At 39.1% G+C, this 27,903-nt stretch overlaps 1 protein-coding gene across 7 annotated transcripts in view; it reads right to left on the reverse strand.

Moving 5' to 3' along the window:
* NCALD (neurocalcin delta) overlaps nt 1-27,903 on the reverse strand; it is a 373,105-nt gene that overhangs the window by 150,876 nt on the left and 194,326 nt on the right. For 6 of the 7 annotated variants that reach the window (XM_027622109.2, XM_027622099.2, XM_027622079.2 and 3 more), the window contains 2 exons: nt 27,128-27,176; nt 2,641-2,720 (listed from right to left, as the gene is read on the reverse strand). The gene's annotated coding sequence lies outside the window, so the exon portion shown is untranslated. The remainder of the gene's footprint in view (nt 1-2,640; nt 2,721-27,127; nt 27,177-27,903) is intronic. The other variant, XM_027622133.2, reaches the window with a different exon arrangement.

Raw genomic sequence — 27,903 nt, forward strand, 5'->3', positions numbered from 1 at the left:
AAACTATCTGCTCCTAAGTCTACAGACACTAAGTCTACATGTTGCAAAATTGCTAGAAATCGATTGCTCTCTTTCTATTCTTTTTTTCCTACATACTAATAAAAAAGCAGCTTGGTTTTTTTTTTTTTCACTGAATTTATTAGCTATTTTGACATTCAGAACATGACTGTGTGGAAAATGGTTGTCAGGAAACCAATTATTGGATGATCAGTATTTGCCTCTATTTGAAAACATCTGGAAGCATACTTTAATTATCCCCTAGATATTTGGTGTCTTGTGTTCTCAGCCTCTGAGATTATCTCTCCTCATTACCGTTCTTGAATTAAAGATATTCTGTTGACACAATAAGTGGTTGTTTTTGTTTTTGTTTTTGTTTTTGATAGAGAAGAATTTATAGGACATTGAAGATAAAGAGTAGTGAGCTCCCAGGCTAAAAGGATTAAAATAATATTTTTTAAGAGGAGAAGGAAAGGGGTTTTTAGTGCAGAAAACTGTAGAAAAATATAATTCCATGTAACTGAGAAGCTAGTTACATAGGAAGCCTTGGGGAAGATACGGATTTTTTGAGGATCCAGACAAAATGACTCTAGCCTAAAGGAGCTAAAGAGAGATACCCAGGTGACAGGAAGTCAGAAATAATTGTAAACCTGGGGTCTATTCATATACTTCACCTTAAAATAGTTTCTTTACATATATCTTTCCTATCTATTGCTATCAGGATCTCTGTCACTAGGTAAGAGTATCTGAAATTCTTGAACAAAATTCCAGAAAGCACAGGAAATGGGGCAGTATTTGCCAACATCGGCCATCCATTTGGAAAGCCCCAGTTAGGAGGTTTAGTCTGTTACAGAGGTCACCCTCATCCCTGCCATGCCCACTCTTCTCTCAAGACAACAGTCACTGAGCAGGAAGTGGCTCCTTCACTCCCTCAAGACCTTTCCTGTCAATTTCTCATCCAAATTGTGTTCTTTTGGATCTGGAAGATGCCTTGAATGTGCAGCATGAACTCCTGCAGCCTAGCCTCTCTTTGCTCCACATAAACCAGAGATGTAGAGCGTAGCTGGGGCTCACTCACACAGAGAATCTACAGTAAGAACCTGTCCCTGAGATCACGGAAGAGAGACCTGCATGCTTGAGGAGGGGCAGGGATACCAGAAGCTAATAGCAGACATGTTGATTCTCTGCACCTCCATGTCAAGGGGAATAGTTTTTACATTGAATCATACTCATGTTTTCTTGTCTTTTGGGCAAGAACACACATTTTCCTATTTAGTTTGATGTCAGAAAGATCCGAGGAACTAATGCAATGGCTACTATCATGTTTATGGTTGTGATGATCCTAAGTATTTCCACCAGATTATCACAAGAAGAAAGAGCCTCTAGGGCTGCCTGATCACTACCAACTTAAATGCACAATTCTCTCTCGGCCTCCAGGAGAAATGTATTGGAGTTGAGGCTCAGTTCTCAATGATATGAAGAAAAAAAAAATTAGAGCTTGCTTAGCATGACCTCAAATATTTTATAACTGTCCTATGTATCTCATTAAAAGCACTGGCCTGTCAGATTTGGAATACAGACTTTTCACTTTCACTTTCTTGTTACATCCAGATAAGCCATGTTGTTCATCTAATACCTAAACCATAGAGACTTAATGGCGATGAAGAAAGTGGGATGAGAAAGAGATGAGTACACTTAAATTTCATTTTCCATCAACTTATTTCCCTTCCCTGCAACATCAGGAAAATACAAAATAAGGTTTTGTTCTTACCCACATTTATTTTATTTTTGCCATTTGTTCTTCATTTAAAACTATCTGGTCAAGTAAACATTAGATTAATATTGATGCCTTGTTTACAAATAGCCACAAAAAAGTATAACCGGGGCCTAAGCCATATTATTACCTTGCTTATGAATCTTATCTGGCCCTCATCTGGGGCCATTAGCATATCTTGAAAAATTTCCAAGAACTTCATATACCAGTAGATTTCCCTTCCTGAAAAGCCAATTTCCTAAATATTCAATGAGATGGCTTTTGAGACCCACATCACAAATTAGGAAAGTAATAATGTTCCTATCTTGACAGGAAATCCACTATTGCGGGTGGTGCTGCCCTAATTATACCATAACAGAATTTCAAAAGAATTGTTTCTGAATTTAAAAAAAAAAATCCCATCTACTTGCTGCACAATATCCTCTTCAATTTTCCATACCAAAAGAGTAGGTTTAGAAAGGAAGGAAGGGCACATACATATTGCTTTTTTTTTTTTCCAGGAAGAAAGTCAGGTTTTTACTTCGTGATCATGTCTCCTGTTTGTTTTTTTTTCAAGTAAATTTCTTACACTTAAATAAGGTTTCCGCTTAATCAGAGTCACCACAGAATAGATTTTTTAAAAAACGAGAATGTACCATAATTTTCTTGTCAGTAACACACAAATTCATCAAGAGTTAAAGTAGAAATAGATACTTGTGACCAAGGTTTAATGGCAAATTAATAAGCTAGCATTTGTTATTTGCCAGATAGCAAACATATAAACACACAATAACCTAACTGAGATGCAACATTTTTGCATTCTGAATCATAACTTAATAATAATCACAATTTAAAACCCAGACATTCAAGAGGTTAAAAGGGGAACTCACAATATGCAGTCAGGCAGCACCCCGGATCACAGATCTTCCACGGTATAACGACAGATTTTATCACCAGTGGTTCTATGGCCCTGCAACCGAGATCACTCATAATTAATGAACATTTTACTTGAACATTTGACAGCTCAGTAAGCAGTTTATATAAGGCCGTTACTTTTATTTCTTCTGTAGTTGCCTTTGCAAACAGGAAACAGGAAACACCTAGAAGAACACTGACATATTTCAGCCTAATTGGTTTTTGGCTCTAAGTACCCAGGAGCGAGTCTTGTATTACAGGGGTGATAAGTACAGTCCCCAAAAGAATGGGACTCAGGTCCTAACATTTCACAGTTTAAAATCCTCTGGATAGATGCTACGCAGGCCATTTATTACAGAAAGAAACAGGCCTTCTTAGTAACATTCAGGCCTTATGGCCTTAATCCTGGAAGGACTATAAACCTCAGACTAAACTCATATATATACAATACATATATGTATGAATACATATTATATATAATATACATACACACATGTGTATGTGTGTATGTGTATATATATATATACATATATATATACCTATATAAGCAATGTATTATTTAAAATAACATATATATTTTTTCCAGGAACATATATGGAAACTATCATTCAGGAATCTTTTGGCTACAAATAACAGAAACCCCAACTCAAACTCTCTTATTCAAATAAATAACAAAACAAGGAAATATTTTGGTTCATTGAGCTCGGGAAAAAAATGTCCAGATGTAGGGCTGGTTTTGGAAAAACAGATGTTCACTACATCATTTGATTCTCTGCAATTCCCTTGGCACAGGTATTCTCTGCAGATTGATTTCGACTTCAGGCTGCCTCCCCTTGTTGCAAAAAATACTCGCTGTAGCAGTTCAAGGCTACATATGTATCTTCCAAGAAGATAGTGTTAGCACTCTGGCAGTCCCAGGTTCTGAGGTCATTCAGATTACCCATCACTGAATCAGTCACTATACTTTGCTGAATCGCTTTAAACTAATCAAGGCTTATCCCTGGAGGTGAGGGTAGGTCATTCAGGATATTGAAAGGAAGGGAAAAGAGATGATAGTGCAGAAAATCAACACAGGTCCACCACAGCGTCTGACAATAATCTCAAGGTAGGCATTTGAGGATGCATATTCATGAATACACAAGTTCTTGAACTATTTAAAGATCTCAGCAAAAGAATGAGCTGAGGTTCAAGAGATACTGATTACCCAAATCTTTACATTCAGTTGGACTTTCTGTTAACATTGGATTTGCTCTCTGAGAAAACAGGTCAGAATATTTCCACTAGGGGCACCTGGGTTGCCTCAGGCGGTTAAGCCTCTGCCTTCAGCTCAGATCATGATCGCAGGGTTCTGGGATCAAGCCCTGCATTGGGCTCCCTGCTCAGTGGGGAGCCTGCTTCTCCCTCTCCCTCTGCCCCTCCTCCCTACTTGTGTTCTCTCTCTCTTTCTCTCACTCTCAAATAAAGAAATTAATTAAATAAATCTTTTTTAAAAAGAGACGATTTCCACTGTGTTTATGAAATACATTTTATAGTGTATGAAGTGCCCTTGCATTTGATCTTCCATTTTGACATCCAAACAACCCTGCGGGGGGGGGGGGGGGCGGTGAGAGGACAGGCATTCCCATTGGAAGCTTAGAGGGTGGGGCAGACACTGCTGGTTACCTATCCAATTCCCAGTCTACTTTTTTTCCTTACGGAACCTTGATTTTGTTCAGGGCAGCAATTTACCCTGTAAAAACTACAGCTGAGGATGGGCAGGTGAAATAGTTTGGGCGCTGGCCATGTAACCTTAAGTAAGTACAGAGGGCTCCTGGAAAAGCTCTTTAAAAGAACTCTCCACTCTCCACACTTTTTGATCTTTGCCCTTCCTCTTCTTCATGCCTGAAACATTGATACACTGCCAGAGATAAAGACATATCTTGCAGTCATGAAGTGACAAGCACAAAGACAAAAGCCACATGCCATGAAGAATCAACTGAAAAAAAGGAGCCACTACACTGGGCCTGGTTTGCCTGCTCCCAGGCTGTTACATGAGGAAAAAGAAAAAGAAAAAAAGGCCTTTATTTGGCTAAGCTACTGTAGAAGGATTCTTGTTACATGCAGCTGAACATACTTTGGATACAAGGCGGTTTCGCAACCACGTAATGACAGATCAAGGCTTAATGCCGGGGCTCTTGACTCCTTGTCCTGCGATATTTCCAATAAACTGCAGTGCTTCTCCAAAAGCAGAATCTGTCCTCCGCATACCATACAAACAGGCATTTTAAATTTATGCTTTCTTTCTCAACAAATAGCTTATTTATATGATCTGAGTCATAGTTCAAATGGTGAGAAGAGATTCATTGCTTTTGTTTTTGGTTTCTTTAGCTTTTTAACATGCGACACTCAAGCACTTGTGCAACTGCTAAGACACGAATGCCTTGGGTACCATAAAGGAAGCCCATCATTTGACCAAAATTTCTTTCAAAGCTGCCTAAGGAAGAATTGGCCATCTTCCCAAATCTTGCCATGGTTGACATTTCTTCCTGGACCTTCTCATTCACTCAGGTATTAAAAAACCAAAGAGGAGTTTTGTTGTCTGGGTCCACACATAAGGAGCTTGGAAATCACCACTCTGTCCCAACAACAGGTAGAAGCCAAAAACTCTTCTTGGATCTGTAAGAGAGGGAAGGACACAGGGCAAACCACTGCCCCAAGATTGGAAAGAGTAGCAGAGGAAGACAGGGAGTCTTGGCTTCCCTGAGCAGGGACTTACCAGCAGAAAGTGCCATAGGAAGCAGTGTGAATTGTCATTTATGAATTGCTGCAATCTCTGTGGAGACAACTGAAGCGCTAGGGGGACCCAGTCAATAAAAAGGGGGGGCCCTCATGATACTATGAGAATTACTTCCAGGACATCTATCAGATTCCCATAGTCAATATCAGAGAGAAACCTCCTCCAGCTTCCAGGATGCAAAGGGACAAAGGAACCACTTTGAAATATGCCAGAGCACTCTACTCTTAACAAGGCCTGCCCTCAGAGTAAATTGGTTAACTAGAGCTTAACCTGCAGGAGCATTATGAAGATGTAACTGACCTGGGGAAAGGAAATACTGGATCCAGTCTCCTCCAGCCTTCCACTGTGGGAGAAGGGAAATACTCAACTGCAGCCCATGCTAGCCATCCTGAGAAAAGGGGGAGAAAAAAACTAGAACACTGTGAAGGTCTCAGTCCAGAGACACAGGCTCCCTAAAAGACTGAGACCTAATCATAGGATGTGCAGAGCACCTCCTCTCCCTGAAAACCTGACCACCACACTACTAAAGATCTATTTATAGCAGTTCCTATCACCTGATACATCGTGTCTGGCTATCAGGAAAAAATTACAAGGCATACCAAGAGGAAAAAAAATCACAATTTGAAGAGAGCAAGCATCAGTACGAGTCAAGGCCGGGAAGATGGAATTAAAAGACAACAGAGCCCTCACAAAGGTTGGAATAATTCACTGAGCCAAATATCAAGGAGGAGCCATACCCAAAGATCAATTCCAGAGGGATTAAGGGCTCAGTTGTGAAAAAGCAAAATGTTAAAACTTGTAGAAGAAAACATGGGAGACCATATTTTGGATCTCCAAATGGGAAAGGAGTTCTCAAGGCACAAAAGTGCTAATCACAGAAGGAAAGACTGATAAAATTGCCGTATTATAATATTAAGATCTTTGTTTATAAAAATGTATAATAGAGCAGAAGACATGCCAACATCTGAGACAAGTTTGCAACAAGTAAAATCAACAAAAGACCAGTATTCAGATTATATAAAGATATGTTACAAATCAGAAAGAAAAAGACAACACAATAAAAAAAATGAGCAACAGATCTGACACATTGTCACAGAGGAGAAAAACAAAAATGGTAAATGTACATATAAAAAGATGAGCAAGCTCATTTGTAATCAGGAAAATGCAAATTAAACTGATGGTGGGCGCAGAAGTTGATAGAAGCACTTGCACACAATTTAACCTTAACTCATGAAGTTGAATGTTTATATGCACTCCAACTGAGTAAACCCACTCTCACGTATATTCTCTAGAGAAATTCTTATATATTGGCCCTGGAAGACATGCACAAAATGTTTATAACAGCTTTCTTAAAAACAACAAAAAGCAATATTTAACACAAATGTCCATCAATCAGTAAGCATTTCAATAAACTGAGTTATATACATACAATGAAATATTAGACAACAAGGACAATCAATAAATCCGAGCTACAGGCAACAACTTGGGTGAACTTTAACGGCATAATGAATGAAAAAAAGCAATTATGAGGTAACTACCTACAGATAGTGACTTTTTTTTTTATAAATAAGAGCCAAGAATAGCAAATACAAACAATATTTTTGTTTAGATAAGCCCATATGTGATACATTTTTTTACAGTGACATATCATTTTGTCACATGTGAAGATTTGTGTAACCAGTACTGCAGTCAAGACACAGAACTATTTATCACCACACAGAATTCCATCCTACTACCATTTTACAGGCACACCCATCCCCTCTGTTCCCATCCCTTATCCCTGGAAACCACTAATCTGTTCTCCATCTTTAGAATTTTGTCATTTCTAGAATGTCAAGAAGTGAAATCATATAATATATGTGACCTTTTGATATTTAGAGGTCATATAATATGTGACCTTTTGATATTGTCCTTTTGATATGTGACCTTTTGATATTTAGCGGTCATATAATATGTGACCTTTGATTTTTTTTTTAACTGAGCATAATGTCCTTGAGATCCAAGGCATTGCTTGCACCCACGTGGTTGCCTGTATCAATAGTTTGCTCCCTTTAATGGCTGAATAGTATCTCATGGTTTGGATGTACCATGGTTCGTTTAACCACTCACCTAGTGTCGGGCATGTTGGTTGTTTTTGGGTTTTGGCTTATTGCAAATAAAGCTGGTAGGAAAAACTGTCTATAGGTTTTTGTGTGGATGTAAGTTATTTCTCTGGGATAAATGCCCAGGACAGTGATTGCTGGGTCAGATGATTCAGTTTATGTTTAGTTTTTAAGAAACTACCAAGCTATTTTCCAGAGTGGTTGTACCATTTTAACCACCAGCAATGTATAAGACATTCAGTTTTGCCACATCTTTGCTAGTATTTGGCATTATCACTATTTATTCCAGGCTGTTCTAATAGATGGGTAGTGGTATCTCATTACGGTATTCCTTTGCATTTCCCTAGTAGCTAGTAATGTTGAACACCTTTTTATGTGCATATCTGCCATCTATATATCCTCTTCAGTGAAATGCTTCTATCTTTTGTCCATTCTCTAATAGAACTGTTTCTTTTTTAACTGTTAAGTTTTGAGTTCTTTATGCAGTTCTTTATGTAGGTATAAGTTCTTTGTCAGGTACATGTTTTGTAAGCATTTTTTTCTCAGACTATAGCTTGTCTTTTCCCATTTGTTGGTATATCCTTTCAAATTAATGTTTTCATGTTCTTTGGGTAAATATCCAGTAGTGATTACTGGATCATAGGGGAGTTCTATTTTTAACTTTTTGAGGAACCTCCATGCTGTTTTCCACAGTTGCCACACCAGTTTGCACTCCCACCAACAAAGCATAAGACGAGTTCCTTTTTCTCCACATCCTTGCTCACACTTGTTTCTTGTGTTTTTGATTTTTGAGCCATTCTGACAGGTGTGAGGGGATATCTCATTGTAGTTTTGATTTGCATTTCCCTGATGATGAGTGATGTTCAGGATCTTTTCACATGTCTGTTGGCCATCTCTTTGTCTCCTTTTCGTCTAAATTTTTAGAGTAATCTTATCTATATCTACAAAAATATTTTCTGGAATTTTTTTTTCTTTTCTAAATTTTTAAAAGAATTTCATTAAACCTAAATATCAATTTGGGGAAAATTGACATCTCTACTGTGTTGAATCTTCCAATGTATGAACATAGTATAGCTCTCCATTTATTTAATGTTCTTTGATTTCTTTCATCAGCATTTTGTAGTTTTCAGCATACAAATCCTATACATGTTATGCTAGATTTACGCTTAGGTATTTTATGTTTTCGAGCTATTACAAATGATATTGTATATTTAATTTCAATATCCATGTATACACTGCTGGTATATAGAAATACAATTGATTTTCTATGTTTATTTTACATCCTGCAACTTAGCTGAACTCACTTATTCGTTCTAGTTTTTTGTAGATTCCATTGGATGTTTTTCATGCCATCTGCAAATAGAAGCAATTTTATTTCTTCCTTTTGGATCTATATGCCCTTATTTTCTCTTCTTACTTTATTGCACTGTGTAGAACTTCCAGTAGTATGTTGAATAGGAGTAATGGGAAAGGACATCCTTGTCTTGCTCCTGATATTGTGGGGAAAGGATTCAGTCTCTCACTATTAAGTATGCTGTTAGCTGCAAGTGTTTGATAGATATTCTTAAATCAGTTTTAAGAAGCTCCCTTCTATTCCTATTTTTCTGAGAGGTTTTTTTTTAAGCATGAATTACTGAATTTTGTTGAATAATTTTTCTGCTTCGATTAGCATAAGTGTGATTTTTTCTTTAAACTGTTTACATGGTGGATTATACTGATTGATTTTCAAATATTTTTTAAAGATTTATTTTTTTGACAGAGAGTGAGAGAGAGAGCACAAGCAAGGGGAATAGCAGGCAAAGAGAGAGGGAGAAGCAGGCTCTCTGCGGAGCAGGGAGTGCGACATGGGCCTTGCCTTGATGCCAGGACCCCGGGATCATGACCTGGGCCAAAGGCAGATGCTTAACCGACCGAGCCATCCTGGCACCCTGATTTTCAAATGTTGAATAAGCCTTGCATCCCTAGAATAAATTCCACCTGGTTAGGGTATATAATTATTTGCATATATTGCTGAATGCTATTTGCTAATATTTTGTTAAGGAATTTTGCATTTATCTTCATGAGAGCCATTAGTCTCTAGTTTTCTTATGTTGTACTGTCTTTTTCTAGTTGTGGTATCAGAGTAGCTTCATAAAATGAATTGGTAAGTGTTCCTCTTCTATTTTCTGGAAGAGACGCATAGGATTGATATAATTCTTCTTTAAATACTTGGTAGAATTTTCCAGTGAAACCGAATGGGTCTGGAATTTTCTGTTTTGGAAGTTTCTAATTGCTAATTAAATTTTCTTAGTTATAAGGCTCTTCAAATTATCTATCTTTAATTGTGTGAGTTGTGGTAGTTGTGCTTTTTGGGAAACTGATCCATTTCATATAAGTCATGAAATTTATATGTGTAGAGTTGAAGTATTCCTTTATTATTCTTTTGATGTCTGCAGTTCTGTAGTGATGGTAAGTCTTTTTGAGTCCAGATACTGGTAGTTTGTGTCTTCTCACAAAGAAGTGTGTGTTGGATGCTTATCAGTTTTGTTGATCTTTTCAAAGAATTGGTTTTGGGTTTAATCTATTCTCTCTACTATTTTTCTTTTTTCAATTTTATTGAGTTCTCTTTATTATTACTTCCTTATGCTTGATTTAGGTTCATTTGCTTTTTTTTAAAACATTTTTTTAAAAAATTGTATTTATTTATTTGACAGAGAGAGAGAGCACAAGCAGGTGGTAGCAGGAGAAGGAGAGGGAGAAGCAGCCTCCCTGCTCAGCAGGGAGCCCAATGCGGGACTCTATCCCAGGAACCTGGGATCATGACCTGAGCCGAAGGCAGATGCTTAACGATCTGAGCCATCCAGGCACCCCTCATTTGCTCTTTTTCACAAGTTGTTTTTTAAAACTAGTTTCTAGGGATGGGAATTTTTATTATTAACTTATAAACTATAATTAAGAGACTTTTCCTCTTTTCTAACATATTCAGTGCTATAAAATTCCCTCTCAGAACTACTTTAGCTGAACCTCACAAATTTTGATATGTTGTATTTTCATTTTCATTTATTTCAATGTACTTTTAAAAAATTCCCTTGTACGACATGGACGGAACCGGAGGGTGTTATACTGAGTGAAATAAGTCAATCAGAGAAAGACATGTATCATATGACCTCACTGATATGAGGAATTCTTAATCTCAGGAAACAAACTGAGGGTTGCTGGAGTGGGGGTGGGTGGGAGAGATGGGGTGGCTGGGTGATAGACATTGGGGAGGGTATGTGCTGGTAAGCGCTGTGAATTGTGCAAGACTGTTGAATCACAGATCTGTACCTCTGAAACAAATAATGCAATATATGTTAAGAAAAAAAAAAGAAGAAGAAGAAGATAGCAGGAGGGGAAGAATGAAGGGGGGGAATCGGAGGGGGAGACAAACCATGAGAGATGATAGACTCTGAAAAACACACTGAGGGTTCTAGAGGGGAGGAGGGTGGGGGGATGGGTTAGCCTGGTGATGGGTATTAAAGAGGGCATGTTCTGCGTGGAGCACAGGGTGTTATGCACAAACAATGAATCATGGAACACTACATCAAAACTAATGATGTAATGTATGGTGATTAACATAACAGTAAAAAATTAAAAAAAAATTCCCTTGTAATTCCTCTTTGACCCACAGATGGTTTTAGAAGTTTGTTGTTTCAGGTCCAAGTGTTTAGAGATTTTCCTGTCATTCTTCCATTTTTGATTTCTAGTTTTATTCCATTATAGTCAGAGAATACATTCTGTATGATTTTGATTCTTTTAAGTTTGTTGAGGTTTGTTTTATGGCTTATGGCCTATCCTGGCGTATATTTTGTGGTGCTTGAAAAGAATGTCTTTTCTGCTGTTGCCGGGTGGATTCTATAAATGTAAATTAGATCTGGTTAACTGATAGTGTTGCTGTGCTCTCTGTACTTGCTGGTTTTCTGTCAGTTGTTCTATGAATTGTTAAAAGAAATGTGCTGAGATTTCCAACTCTAATTATGGACTTGTCAATTCCTTCAGATTTATCAGTTTTTGTTTCACATATTTTGCTCTATTGTTTAGTACATATTTAGGATATGCACGCAAAATATTATGTTTGCTATGTCTTTTTGGTGTATTGACCCTTTTGTCATTACATAATGTCCCTCTGTCCTTGATCATTTTCTTTGTTCAGAAGTCTTTATCTGATCTTAATATAGCTACTCCTGCTTTCTTCTGATTAATGTTTGCATGATATATCTTTTTCTTTTTACTTTCACCCTCCTGTATTGTTGTATTTGACAGTAGTTTCTTATAGACAGCATATAGTTGGGTCATTTTTTTTTTTTTTAAGTAAACTCTACACCCAATGTGGGGCTTGCACTCATAAGAGTCGCATGCTTTACAAATTAAGTCAGCCAGGTGCCCCTATTTGGATCATTTTTTTAAAATCTATCATGTCAATCTCTGTCTTACAATTTGTATACTTAGGCCATTTACACTTAATGTAATTATTGACATGCTTGGGTTATAATCTGCCATTTTATTTTTTGTTTCCTATGTTCTTCATTTTCTCTTTCCTTATTTTCATTTTCCAGCCTTATTGTGAATACTTGAACATTTTTTAGAATTCAATTTTTATTTATCTGTAGTTTTTTTAGTATATCTCAACGTATAGCTTTTTAATGGTTGCTCTTGATATTCCCTTAAATATGCATACCTTGTCAGAGTCTATTGTTTTCAATGTTATACCAGTTCAGTTAGAATCCTTACCTCCCTTTACATCCTTTTACTCTTCATTTATAAAATAACTTTCTTAAATATTTCCTCTATGTACATTGAGAGTCACATCAGACAGTGTTATAGTTTTTGCTTCAATCATCTAATTTAGAAAACTTAAAAGAAGGAAATCTTATGTGTTTATCCCTATTTTTACTCTTTGTTTTATTCTTTTCTCCATACCGATGTTCCCTCTTCTATCACTTCCTTTTTGTTTAGAGAAATTCCTTTAGCTATTTTTTTAAGATGAGCCTGCTGGTGACACATTTCTAGGTATTCCTTCAGCTGAAAATGTCTTGATTTCCCCTTCATTTCTGAAGGATGTTTTCACTGTTTGGGTTGACAGTTCCTTTCTTATACTATTTGAAAACTTTCTGCCACTTACTTCTGGCCTCCATAGTTTTTGATGGGAAATCCACTGTCATTCTAATTGTTTTCCCTTTACAGATAAGGTCTCATTTCTCTCTTGCTGCTTTAAGATCTTTTCTTTGACTTTATTTTTCAGAAGTCTGACTGAGATGTGTCTTAGTGTGGATTTTGGGGGGTTAATCCTGTTTGGGGTATTTTAATTCACTTCTTGACACTTCTTCTGTTTCTTTTGCCAAACTTGAAAACTTTTAGCAACTGTTTCTTCAAATACTTTTTTAGCCTTGTCCTCCTCTTTCTCTCCTTCCAGGATGCTGATGATACATATGCTATACAATTTTTACATTCCCTTGGGTCCCTAAGGCCCTGTCTTTTTTTTTTTTTCCTCCCCCATTTTCAGTCTATTTTCTATATTGTTCAAATTGGGTAATTTCTATTATTTAACATATGAGTTCACTGATTCTTTCCTCTGTTTCTTTCATTCCACTGTTGAGCCCACCCATTAAATATTTTTCACTTCATTTATTATATTTTTCAATTTCTAGGAAGCTGAAAAAGTCAATAAAATTTTTAAAGAACACAAAAATCAAGACAAACATGTTTTTGAAGTTGCAAAAGGAAACAACTCTTTACTGATTCCTACGAAATGAATACATTGATGGATAGACAAGGGGTCCAATGTCCATGCAGATTGATAAGGTCTTGCTTCTATTCAACTGGGGGGGGGGGTTCCTCTCCAGAGCAATGTGGCTGTTCTGGACATAACTGACTCCCAGAGACAGGGCAGGCAGTTGAGGCAGGAACAAGTGATGTTTTAGTATTAAGCTGTAACGTACTACGGTGCTATGGTGATACAGAGCTTTCTTCCTTTGGCCTTTTTAATCCTAACTCCACCCCTTCTTATTTTAACCCTTCAGCTCCCTCAGATCCTTTACTCTTTGCATGGATTTTACCTTTTTGTCTTCTCTGGCATCCTTCTTGTTTACCTGGTCTCCAGCCCTTTTTGCGTGAATTATGACATTTTGTGCATGTGTTGATCCCCTGACCCAGCTCCCTGACTGGGGCTCTTGACCTGGCTAAACACCACATACACATTTTCATGGGTTCACTTCACCAATGCTTATGTTGTTCTCCAAAGCTAATGGAATACAGATCTTTCTTTCTTCTTTTCAAGGTGGGGGTGGGCGAGATTGATTTTCAAGGCCCATAGCCTCCTCTCTCTAGAGGAGGTTTCAATGAGATCACCAGATGCTTCTTTACATGCTCCTTTCATCCCAAGCCCAGCACGTGGAGGCAGGAAGAGAAATGGGTGGGAGGACAAATTAACACTGAAAAGCTTGATAAATACTACCAGCAAATACTAAAAATAACTAGGCAGAAGTAGTCTACTTTTAGGAATTTCATTTGTGCCTTTGTGTTGGGGGCAAGGAGGAGGGAGAGAAAGAGGGCTGTGGAAAGGGGGCCGGAAATGTTAACGTTCTCTGGAGGTGGAGGCACTAAGAGTTTCCCCAGGCAGACATGCACTCCAAACCTACCCCTCCCTGAAATAACTCTTTCTCAGCTTTCTCAGGCTTCCACAGTTCTGCAAATGGCTTCCTCCCTGTGCTGCAAATGGCATGCCTGTTCTTGACAGCGGAGAGGAAAAGCAGCTAAGAGGTTACAGGCTGCTTTGCTCCTCAACTTCACGCTCTCCCAACTGTAGAATAGTCTGGCCATCTTTTGACCTCAGCTTCCAGAGAGTAGAGGGTGGTTGGGATCAGTGCGTGTCACCTGTATATCTCTGAGTCCCTGGTATGCTGGGTGTGACATGGCAAAGATATTAACCCCACATGACACAGTCCACATGGTAGATATAGGATCTCACAGAGTAGGAACTCCACATGTTCCCCCAAAATGGCTTTTGCTGCTGGGTTCTCCTATGGGCCCCTTCTAGGACTGGGGACATGAATAAATGGCCCTGATCCTTTCATGGCCAGAGTCTCTTGGTCTAATAAAATGGAGAAGAGTGAGTCTGTTCAATTCTGTTTCTGTCATTTTCCCTTCCTTGGTGAGCAGTTTGATTATGTTATGAATTGATATGGAACACCAGAGCTGGAGGAAGATACAACATGAGGAAAATAAATGGTTCCCACTCAGATGAATTATATGCACTTTTGGGCTCTGCATCATATCTGTCCCATGCAGTTAGCAAACAGGGAGTATCTTGAGCCTGAGTCTGCCCCTCCTGTTCCCCTAATCCCTGCTCCATAACATGTACTCTCAATAGCACAGTCAGACAGCAAAAATAAATAAAAAGCCTTCCTTCTTCTTATCTCCTCCCAAAATCTCCACATCTTTATCTCCCCCTCCTTCTTTCATGACTTGGATGAGGAGGGAGCATCCTCCACGTAAAGGTTAATCCCTCCATTTATGTCCTGATTCTCCCTTCCAGCATCATCCACAGCTTACCCCATCCCTTAATCCCATCACCCCTCTTACATCTTCGGGATGCCACTACCTTGGGCTCCTCAGAGACTGGAAAACAGCCTTGGTCTCTCTAATCCTGAAAACCTGCCTTCTATTTTGTTTTTCTTTACCATCTCACATCTCCCTTCTGTTCTCCATCACAATTTCTAAAAGAGTGATCTACACGGATTATTTCCATCTCCCTTATTTTATTTACTCCTTAACCCTTTGCAACCAGACCTCCCTCTGCTTTCTCAAAGGTCCCTAATGAGTTTCATGTTGCCTAATGCAATGGCCTTGAAGTTTTTGTTCAGCCCTTTGGAAACCCACTCTACCCTCTGATTTCATGATAATACAATATCCTCGTTCTCCTGGGATCTATCTGCCCACTCCTAAGCTCTTGTACTATCTCCTCCTCTTCTGACCATCCCATAATTATGGGCCATCCCCACAGTCAAAGGTCGCCAGATTTAGCGAATAAAAATACAGAACACTTTGTTAAATTTGAATTTCAAACCAACAATGTATATATTTTTTTAGTATAGGGATGCTAAATATTGCATGGGACATTCTTATACTAAAACATGATTCTTTGTTGATCTGAAATTCCATCTTAACTGAGCATCCTGTATTTTATCTGGCAACTTGACCATAGTTGTTTCTTCAGTGCTCATCTCCTCTCTCCAACTTCCTCCCTTATGATGTTTTTGATGCCCAGGCTTCAGTGATTATCTTTCAACAGATAATTTCTAAACTTCCATCTCCAGTTTAGAGGAGAGAGAGGCCCATAGCCTCCCTCCCTCCCTCTCTCTCTCTCTCTCTCTCTCTCTCATTCACTCCTCTGTTTTTTCCTGGATATTTTATAGTATATTCAATTCACTTTATATAAACCCAAACTTAGTATTTTTGACCCTAAAACCTACTTCTCTGCTTGGCTTCTCTATTTCTACTAATACCTTCTGCACCCTCCCAGTCACCTCAACTCCAAATCCAGAAGCCTCCCTAATCAAGTGGCTGAATATTGGTTAATTTTATTACTCTCACGAGCACTCTCAGATCTGTCTTTCTTCCCATTCCCATGGATACAACTAGCTAGAGGCCCATGTCATCTCTGAGGACTATAAACCATACAAGGCTACTGAAATCGCCTTTTGATTAATCCCCCTACTTCTCATCCACCTTCCATCCCTCCACACTCAGTTAACATCCCAACTAAAAGCACAGAGATGGATATGCCACTTCCTTGATCAAGGTCGTTTCTACTGGCTCCTGGTTAAAGTTCAAGCTCCCTAGCTAGCATTCAGGGCCTTCCGTAAGTTGGTCTTCCTCCTTTTTCTCCCTGTTGTCTCCTGTTATGCACTCCAAACCTAAGGCACATCAGAACACAATCTGGAGCTTTCTTATCTCTGCTCACCCTCAAACTTAGAAGGAGACTACTTTGAGGGTGACTCTTACAATTCTTGCACATACAGATGCTCACTAAATGCTTGTTGAATATGTGAAGTCAGTTATCCATATTAACAGAAATGAGGTAATTAAATCCACAAACCATTTATGTGATAATACTAATGAATGCATTTTTCAACAAACCCATCGTTTCCTTCTACCAGTTATGGGCAATATCAAACTCTCATAAACAGCTCATACCTTGTGATGTCAAGTCACAACTGGACTCTCACAGAGGACCCACAGGGGCATAGACGGACACAGATCTCACCCACTCTTTGCTGCCTCTCTTGATTTACTTTTTGAACTCTGATACCTTCCCCATTTCCCCCAGTTCTTACAAATGAAGGACTGTAATATCCTCTGTAAATGTCCTTGAATTCTCTGTTACATAAATTTCCAAATGACTGGATATTCTAAACTGTTGTTGGGGCACCTGGGTGGCTCAGTCATTAAGCGTCTGCCTTCGGCTCAGGTCATGATCCCAGGGTCCTGGGATTGAGCCCCGCATCAGGCTCCTTGCTCTGCAGGAAGCCTGCTTCTCCCTCTCCCACTCCCCCTGCTTGTGTTCCCTCTCTTGCTGTGTCTCTCTCTGTCAAATAAATAAATAAAATCTTTAAAAAAATAAATAAACTGTTGTCAACCCCACATACTGATCCAAAAACATGTGAGTGCTTTGATAATCTAAATCAGAGGTCCACATCAGGCTAGATCCTAAATATTTTCAGCTTTGCAAACCATATGGTCTCTGTTGCAACTATTCAACTCTGCCACTGTGGCCCCAAGCAGCCACAGACGACACAAAAACAAATGAGCAGGTCTGTGTGCCAATAGAATTTTTCCTACAAAAACAGGCAGTTGGCCTGTGGGTCATTGTTTGCTGACCCCCCAACCTCAATCAAGCCTCTGATGAACCATTTACTTCATGTTTTCTTTCCAAACTATATTTCACTGTGGTAGTCGTTTGATTGGAAAGAAAGCTGGAATTTCATCTGATATAGTCTTTTCTCTTCCCCCCACAAAATTATAGTTAAACCAAACTTGGAACCACAAAGTGGATGAGGGGAAATACAAAGTGGGGACCTGAAGCCAGCTCTGGAACTTTCTTCCTAGCCCAGTGGACAGCCCCCCAGGGTGGGGACAGGATGAGGCAAGTAGGGGGAGTAGCACACTCTCCTTGGGCATAAATCTTAAAGAGGCACCAAAAAACTCAGTAATCAAAATAAATAATACTTTAATGCAATATTTTTGAAAATAAAAAATATCCACAATGAACAAAGCGTCAACACTTTAAGTAAAGATATGATCACTATTACTGATTTTTTCTTTAGTCTTGGGCTCCAAGATGGCTCTGCACAGCACTGTTTCTGATCCTACCTTTATTTAAAATGTTGGTATTTTGTTCACCATGAATTGTTTTTGCATTAATTCTGATTAAAAAAAAATACTGTATTCAACATTATTTATCTTGATAATGGAGTTTGACAATGCCCTCCTTAATTTTGTGCCAAAGTGAGTGCCCTATTCACCTCCCTCCCCACCCCTTAGAATCAAGCCCATGTCACATTTTGCACTATCAAAGTCCATGCCCATTTCAGAGAATGATGTACATCTCTTTAGTGTTACCTTTAAACTAGATTATTCCTCTTGGCTGCTTTGATACCATTTTAGTTACTGGATCTGCCACATACACCGGTGGATTTGAAGCATGTGGAAAATCTTGTACACTCTCCCTAGTCACTTCTCTTTTTTTAAAATTTATTTAAACTCAATTTAATTAACATATACTGTGTTATTAGTTTCCGAGGTAGACTTTAGTGATTCGTCAGTTACATACAACACCCAGTGCTCATTCCATCACGTGCCCTCCTCAATGCCCATCACCCAGGTACCCCATCCCCCATTCCCCTCCCCTCAGCAACCTTCAGTTTATTCCGCATAGCTAAAAGTGTCTTATGGTTTGCCTCTCTCTCTGTTTTCCGCTTTTATTTATTTATTTATTTATTATTAACATATAATGTATTATTTGTTTGAGGGGTACAGGTCTGTGATTTATCAGTCTTACACAATTCACAGCTACAGTCACTTCTTAAGAGACATAGTAAGATGACAGAGAACTAACAATTTATTAAACACATACTAAGTGCCAAGTGGTACTGTGCTAACAAACTTTATATCCATCATTTCATTTAATCGTCATGACAATCCCATGAGGTTTGATTATATTCTTTTGTATTCATGATGAAACAGAGGCTCAGATAAAATGGGATTATAGAAAATGCTAAAGCCAGGCTGAAGCTTTCTGCTACCTCACGTTATCTGTCAAGAAGCTGACGTTTTGGACATGGTTAAGGCACTTTCTTGCCTTCCTACCTTATATTTGTACAGAACCACTATCATTTATAAAGAGCTTTCAAATGCTTCATCTCATATGAACTTTATTATAATCAAAGGTGAAAATCTCATATTTTAAGGATATTTATTTATTTAGAGAGAGCGTGAGCTGGGGCAGGGGGCAGAGGGAGAATCTCAAGCAGATGTGGGGCTTGATCTCATGACCTTGAGATCATGACCTGAGCCAAAATCAAAAGCCAGACACTGAACGAACTGAGCCACCCAGGCACCCTGAAAATCTCATATTTTAGACGTGCTAGCATGAACTCATCAAATACATTATATGAGTGAGAACATATTCAGAAACATTAAGTGACATAACCCAGGGTTACCAGTTAAAAAGTGGCAAAACTAGAATTAAAAACCCAGATCATCTGAGTTTTCATTATATCCTTTCCACTCCAGAGCATCAGTATTGGTATCTTTGACCCAATACTATCCGTGTTCAGATCACAGTGAGTATCCTAAGGAGTAATATCTGGGAAATAGGAAGAAATTAGCACATAAGGGAAGGAAGCTAAAGTGTGGAGCACTATCTACTCTGATGAGGAAGGTCTGAAGAAAACAGGGGCATCAGAAACAGAGATGGATACCTATGGGGTGGGGGGTTTAAAGGAGTATAGGGGTGTTAGGAGTCTCTGGAAGGATTGCACCATTAAAAGGCTCAGAAGGGCAAGGCCAACTTTGGCTGGCTTCACCTCTGTCAAGGGTCATTCCTCTTGGGGCTGGGAGCCATTGTGATTATAATCAAAGCAATTGTAATCAAAGCAACTTCTGTTCAAATGCCCTAACCTTTCCAGATTCCATGCTGCAAGAAAGCAAAGGAAAAACTTCCAACTTCCAGTTGTTCCACATGCCACCATGATTTTGTGATCAAGAGGGGCATCACACAAGACACTGCAGAGACCATTCAGATGGGGGAGAATGATCAGACCAAAGTGAGGACAGGATACAGGAGCAGAGGAGAGGGGCATGAGACATCAGGACATCATTTCCAACCCAAAGCTGGGGAGAAAATGGCAGGCACTCCATTTTGGAAAGAAATCACATTTCATGTTACTCTAGGCAACTTCCAAGAAGGCATCAGCTACGTGAGAAGTCACACGTGATATTATATCTCTATAACAAGATGCACAATAGGCATCAAGTGTTTAAAATACTTGAATGTACAAAGTTTCACAGTCAGTCACAAGTTCATAAGAACTATGTGCCTCTTTCACTGGGGGATGTTACACCATGCTGGGATTCCACAGGGTACCGTGGCTTCCCCATTCTTCAAAACAGAACAGCTCAAACAATCCTCTGGCAATTTTAACTACAGAGGAATAGAAAACACCCCAGGCAGAGTGTGAGGGACCAATCTTGTAAACAGCAGGATAGCAAGATATAAACAAGAATGGGAAGAAAACATACAACTTTTTAAAAAATCATTGCTTTTGACAAGGACAAAAAGATGGGAATAAATTTAGTCCCAAATGTCACGGAACAACAAAAGCTCAGAGAAGTGTTAAATCACAAGCCAGGTGGCTGCAGGAATTTGCAAGGATCCATTCCCATCTGCCAACTTGTCCCTTTTGGCACCAGACTGGATTGCACAGACTCCTCTTCCAGTTTCACTAGCTTGGGGATTGTTTTTTGGTTTTGGTTTTTCCTTCCACGCAGCACAACCAGCATTTTCAGGGCTGGTGCAACTTTCCCAAGTCACATCTTTCTTCTTCTCTGACCCCACAAATGAAGTTGCTTTGGAGAACCACATACCACAATATTTCCATCTTTCATTTGACTGAGTCATGTTCTTGCATGCAAGGAAAATATGTTCACATATTTATACTAAATCTTAGTAAATCTTTTATATAATCACTTGTGTTGTTGGAAGATGTAATGCAGCAAAACGCCAGTATCGTCCATTCTTTCAATCATTCTACCAGTAATTAGGCACTGAACACATACTCACAACAGTGGCCTAGGGAAAACAGAATGAGTTGGGTCCTGGCTTTGAGGACCACACGGTCCAATGGAAGAGACAGACTCAGAAATCAACAATTCATAGAAGGGGTGAAGCTCCCTTACCCCTCCTCTGTATGGTAACAATGTGCATGGGTTCCACTGATATTTTTTCCATTCCTCAGCAGTAGGCTTCCAAGCCAAATATGCCTCTGTAGGCCAAGTGATCAGAGGACCTATGGCTAAGCAAGCACAGATAGATATTGAACAGCACTCATGTTTTCCTGTGAGGAAAGGAAGTCCTTTCTAGGAAGTTCTCCTCCACCTTCCTCCACACCTCCAACAATGCCTTGCTCTGCATACCTGTTCTCAACCTCAGACCTCCAAACGGCCTTGATGGACTTATAATCCTCCTTAGCTCTAGTTATTATCATTGATGGCACCCATGTCCTGCATATTTACTATGGATGGCCCATAGAGTAGCTTGCTGACGTTCATAAAAACCTCGGGGTAGGCTTTGTTTTTTTTTTTAAGATTCATTTTTAAGTAATCTCTATACCCAATGTGGGGCTCGAACTTACAACCCTGAGGTCAAGGGTCACATGCTCTACCAACTGAGCCACCTCTCGGGATGGGCTTTGTTATCCTGGTGTTACAGATGAAAGAAATGAACCACAGAAATATTTGGGAACTTGCAGGAGGCCACAAAACTAAGTAGAAAAACTGAGATTAGAAGCCAGGACTGTGTGATTAGACAGGTTCTTAAACAGTATGCTAGTCTGCCTGGTAGGCATGTGTAGTCCAACTCCCTTGCTAGGTTATTCACACCATAAGGACAGAGGTTAGCATTTCCATATTTTTAACAGTCCCTAGGCAGGGTGGGACTATGAGCAGACAGAGTAGGCATCTGCTTGTGTGATGTGATTTAAGAGCAGCTGGACAAAGATGGGTTAAAAATATCTCCACTGTTGCCTAGCACAGTGCCTGGAATTTCACCACTGGAGGTGCATTACTTTGGGCCTTGAAGTCCTTCTGGTCTCCAGGGTTGCTTTATTAGAACATGATTGCCCTAAGAGGAGTCATACTCCGCTGAGACCTCAGCAAGGTTCAGGGCCTCGGAGAATGAGTCACAGGAGAGATGCCCAGAAAGGAGCCTGGCAGCTCTGAGAGTGGGTACAATGGTCCGGAGAGGACAATGGGAGGTTCTGAAGATAGGACTGGACATTTTGTTGGACTGGCCCCACCTTTGTGGCCCCCAGCACAGAGTGAGGCAAATGGAAGGTATATAATTCCTTTGATTTGAGGAAACACTATTTGATCAGGTGTTTAAGAGTTGCAGGCATGGGTCATGGTGGCAGGTGGGCATCAAACGCTGAGGACCCTGAGCCTTGTGAAGGCATAAAAGATAAGAAGGCAGAATCTTTGCCCTCAAAGAGCTTATAGTCTTTTTGTGGAGGGTAATTATCAATAGCAAACAATGGATGTGTAAGACAACACAGGAATGACCAAGCACGGAATATATGTGTAATCGGAAACTGGGGAAAAGAAGAGCTCAGTGTGGAAGGAGGCAGTTTCAGCTTCACTAGGGTACATGGGACCCCAAGATCAATACCAAATAAAGAGACAGATTGAAAGACTCGGTGAAAGCCTAGCTTATGCCAAAAGACGACCAAGTCGGCCACAACCAATTGCTACCTCAGCACTCCCAAACAAGGAAATCCAACTTGGATTTAATCACCATGATGCAAAATTAAGTCCAGCTTTTTAAATGCAAAGAGCTAATGGTTGTTCCAATCATAATAAATAAATCCAGAATTTCAGTAATAGGTGAAAGTATCAGATTTATATATTAAAACAGATGGCAAAGGCAAGACTAAGTCCTTCTAAAACTGAGGGAAAGAGATCTGATGACCACCATGGGCCAACCACCTTGGCAAATCCCAAGACCTTCCACTGAATTCAGCTCTGATAAAGAATGGCTTTATCCTGTGACCTTCCAGCAAAAGCTGAATGCTCTTCTTCTGGGCTTTCACTGAATACTTCCTTCACAAGCAGGAAAGGTTACTTCTATTTACTCTAACTTATTTGGTATTTTTTTTTAAAAAGATCCCTTTATTTAATTCTCACCAAGAAAACAACCCAAAGGAAGAAAGCAAGTAAGCTTTGACCTTTATATGCTAAATGAGTTATTTTACCAATAGCCACGGGTGATTATGTTCTCACCATTCTGAATAACAACCCTTTGTACACCTTGCCTAAGAGATACCAATAGCTACAGCCCAAGGCTTGTTTGTGAGCCAGGCAGTGAAAAGAAAAAAATATAGGTAGAAAGACTTGAAAAAGAAGTAAAGGTTGAGAGAGGAGGAACCCACAAGAAATCCTTCCTTCTGCGAGTTTCTTAATTGAATTATTGCAATATATACATTTTCTTTTCATTTCAGCTTGGTTGCTAATAAGCCTCATTTCCACAAGCTGCCTGTTTTCTTCAAGGCGGCTGCGTATCTGAGACATAAGCAGCAAAAGTCTCTGGCTCAATCAGCTAATAGGTTTGTATTAATCTCTGTGGGGATGCACAGATATGGTTGATCACATGATACAAACCCACAATTAGACACAGGGTCTAATAAATGATACATGTGCTTTATTTCCAGATGCAAGCAGCAACTTGGCAAATGTTGTTCCAATGTCGAAATGTTAGGATTTCTGGAACACTTTTGGTGTTATAAGGAGCAATCAGAAAAAAAAAATTTTTTTTGAGATCCTGAAAATCTGGGTTGGTGATTGCAATACTGGAGCAAAATGACAATACCAGTATTTCTGTATTTAACATTTTATAAGAAAAGGATTCAGAATCCAGAAAAAGAAATCAGCAAAAATGAATATTTAATATATTTAAAATACACAAATTTTAAGTATCATGTAAAATGTAAAAATTACTACCTAAACTATCAACCTATTAATAATTATTAGTAGACTGAATTTAAAAACATAAGTATTAAAAACTACAGTCTCAAAAAAGAAAAAAATTAAGTCATGAAATGTTGAAAATGAGATGATATTATTTAAACTTTTATAATGCGAGTTCTTAAAATGCAGAAATGTTGAAATTTTGTCCAAATTTCTTCACTGCTAATAAAAAGGAAAACACTAGTTAGGAAAATGTGATGTATTTATGAATGACCTCCAAATATATTTTTCTGGCTCCTTCATCTTGAATAATTGGAGCTCTCATTTGATAATTTTGAGGAATATTTTTAAACGTTGAAGAGTATTTTTTAAACATAATTCTGTTGGGGGGCAGGGGGGTGAAATGTATTTATTTTCTTCAAGCTGTAGTTTGCTTGAAAACAAGAAGCCAGCATTTCCAGTTTGTTCTCTTCTTCTTTAGTTTGCTCATATATGCCCAGCTGCCCAGATCTGTCTCAAAACTCTGCTGATATAGTGGATATGCTCTAAGGTGATCCCCAACGAGTCAGGCCCTAGTATGATCCTCTCCTCCTGAGGGAAGACACAGCCTGTGACTAGCTTCTAGCCAACAGAATACAACAAAGCCCAAGGGAGAGTCACTCCCTTGATAAGATTACATTACGCAAGTCTCCATCTTAGCAGACTGGAGTAAGAGAGTCTCCTGGCTCTGAAGTCATCTTATCATGTTGTGACAGGGCCTGTGAGAGGCAAGCAGCCACATGGGTAGAAATGTTGAGTAACACCTAGGAGATGAGAACACCCAGGTGACAGCCAGCAAGAAAACAGGGAACCCCAGTCCTACAACCTTAACTGAATTCCAGCTACAACCACATGAACTTGGAAGAAAAAAAGCTCCCAAAAGGACCATAGCATAGTCAACATCTTGATTATACCCTTATGAGACTCTCGAAGCAGAGGACCCAGGTAAGGTGCATCCAGATTCCTGATCCAAAGAAACTGTGGGATAATAATTATGTGTTGTTTTAAGCCACTAAATTTGTGGTAATTTGTAATGCTGCAATGTGTAACTAATGCACAAGTCATAATCCACTTTGAGCTCCCCAAAACTGTTAAATCTTGCAAAAAAAGGTTTGTGTTGCCAATTGTTATCTTCTTCCTCCATGTGAGGATAGCAGAAATATAGCAGAGTGCTTTATAGATGTGTACACCTTTATCCAATTCAAAACTTCAATGCGGAATATAATTCTCCATGCATGATTCTCAAAATATAAATTAGTTAAATTCAACATTTTTCAAAATACTGTTATTTTGTACTTGGAAAATGGAGAGTATACCTCCAAACCAGTTTTTTTAATGTGCACACTTCCTTATTTTTTGAAATAAATGTTTTATTTCAAACAGTTTTAGATTTGCAGAATTATTAGTATATGGAGAGTTCTCATATATCCCATACCCAGATTTCATCATTAACATCTTACATTAATATGGGACGTTTTTCCCAATTGATGAACTAACATTGATATATTATTGTTAACTAAACTCTATAGTTTATTCAGATTCCCTTAGTTTTTCTGTTCCTGGACCCCACCCAGGATCCCACATTACAGTTACTGGTCTTATCTCCTGAGGCCTCTCTTGGTTGTGACGGCCAGTATTTATAATGACCTTGACAGTTTCGAGGAACAGTAGTCAGGTATTTTGTAGGATGTACCTATATTGAAATTTGTCTTATGTTTTTCTCGTGACCAGAGTGGGGTAATACGTGTTTTGGGGAAGAGGACCAGAGGTAAAGCATCATTCTTATCACATCTTGTGAAGGATACCTGCTATCAAGATGACATATCACTGCGGATGTTAATCTGGATGACCTGGCTTGAGGGAGTGTTTGTCAGGTTTCTCGATGGTACGTAATTCTCCCCACCCCCACTTTCCTCCTGTACTCCTTGGAAGAAAATCACTGTGTGCAGCCCCCATGGGGAGTCATGCTTTACCTCCTGGTAAGCAGAGTATCTACATGGAGTATTTGGAATTCTTCAGCATGGGAGATTTGTCTATTCTCTTCATATACTGATCCAATTATTTATACCTGAATAGATATTTATTTTATGCTTTAGGTTATACCACTACTTTATTTTGTTGCTCGAATTGTTCCAGCTTTGGTGATGGGGAGCACTTTTAGTTGACTCCCGCATCCTTGTGATGCACTTTATGTCACACCATTGTGAGGTGTTTATCGTTTTGTTTTTGTTTTTCATTTTTCTTTTAGCACTACCTTACTTTCTGGCACTATACGATGCTCCAGGCTCATTATGAATATTTCTTGCCCCAGTCCTAAATTAGCCATTGTTCCAAGGAGCCCTGGTTCCTTTTATTGGAAAATAGTATTAAAACCAAGATTTGGGTGGTAGGCGTGTTATTGCTACTGAAGTATCATTGCTTCTAGGCCAAACCAATTTTTCGATCTCTAGACATGGGACCTCGGAATGTTCCTATATGCTTCACGTATTTTAATTTATTCAACAAACATTTTTACAAAGATTACTATATGTCAGGTGTTATTTGAAGCATTTTGCAAATATTAACTCATTTAACCCTTATAATAACCTCTTAACAACAACAAGATAGGTAGTGTTATTAGCCCCATAAAAACTGGGATACTGAGAGGTTTAAACATGTAGCCAAAGTCATACAGCTAGTTAAGTGGCAGAACCAGGAACTGAACCCAAGCGTCTCACTCCAGATTGGGGGAATAACCAGTATACCACATTGCCTCACAGTGGCAAGGACCTCACAGAGCAGAAGATTAATGGATTAATGAATCCACCTACATTCATTCTCCAACAAATACCTATTAGGTGCCCATTAGTTGCTAAATTCTGTGCTAGATGTTGATTGGTTTAATGCCATTTGAGATACTTTCTTGGGCTACGGCACAATTTAAAATGAAGGTAGAGGCTGTTGTAATGTGCCCCTTGAGAGGACTCTGGCAGCTGCATGGGATGAAGATGGCGAAATGAAACCACTCCACGCAGGGGCTGCGAATACACTTTCTTACGCTACAGGTAATATTCCAGGGTAAAAGGCAGTGCCTGCTTTATTTCCTAACTTCCTATTATCCTTTTCGCAAATGTTAAAGTAAAGGTTAATATCTTTTCCTGTATATGAAACACCCAGTCGTTATGCCACTGTTCACTGATAAAATATTTGAAAATAAAATATTTGAAACTGTCTTTTGTGAAAATCATTGAACAAAACTGATATTTCCATTTACAGCTGATTGAAAGAAAATTTTAAATGTACACTTACCTTATGACTGTCACTAGTGGGTGGTTCCCAGAGACCAAGCCGAGACAATCTGAAAGGAAACAGGCAAAATAGCCACGCTGAATGCAACTATCTGCAAGGATTGCAATATTATTTATCCCCACATACTTAGTGGCAGAGCCCTATGAGGTGTCCCGTGACCTGGCTTTAGTTGTCAATAACATGTTTTGGGAACGGGAGGGCAGGTGGGATGGAGATGGGTTTCGCAGAAAGGACTCAGCTAGAAAAAGAAGGCGGAGGCTAACACAGTGGGGAATCTTGCATTGACCTCTTCCTGAAATTTACAAATTCCTTGGAAGAGGACATGGATTCAAGGGAAGGGATAGCCAAGAATATGGGCCTTCATTTTTCAGGTCAGAGCAAGCATCAGATGAGCCACCTTCCAGACGTACCAAAGGTTAGGGGCATTCCAAAAAGAACTAGCAAACACAGTGCCTTAATGCAACAATAAGAAATCACAATACAATAGGTCAATAAATGGGAATAATGTATTGATTAGATTCATAGGTCAGGGGAAAGGAATAATCAAAGGGTTTAGCCTGTGAGGAGCTAACTCAGTTCAGCTGAGTGCGTTTGACTGGGAAGACTTCAAGGAGGGGGTGTGATCTATTGAATCCCTTTGCCAATGGACATGGGAGAGGGGCTGGTCTCTCAGATTTTGTTTCTGACATGTACCACCTCTCTCTGAGAAAAAAAAAGTGCATTTTGTACCTCTGGGGGCACCAGTCTAGACAATCTAATTAGTCCATCTAATATAG

This window comes from Zalophus californianus, chromosome 4 (genome assembly GCF_009762305.2).
Source record: "Zalophus californianus isolate mZalCal1 chromosome 4, mZalCal1.pri.v2, whole genome shotgun sequence".
Classification (NCBI taxonomy): Eukaryota; Metazoa; Chordata; class Mammalia; order Carnivora; family Otariidae; genus Zalophus; species Zalophus californianus.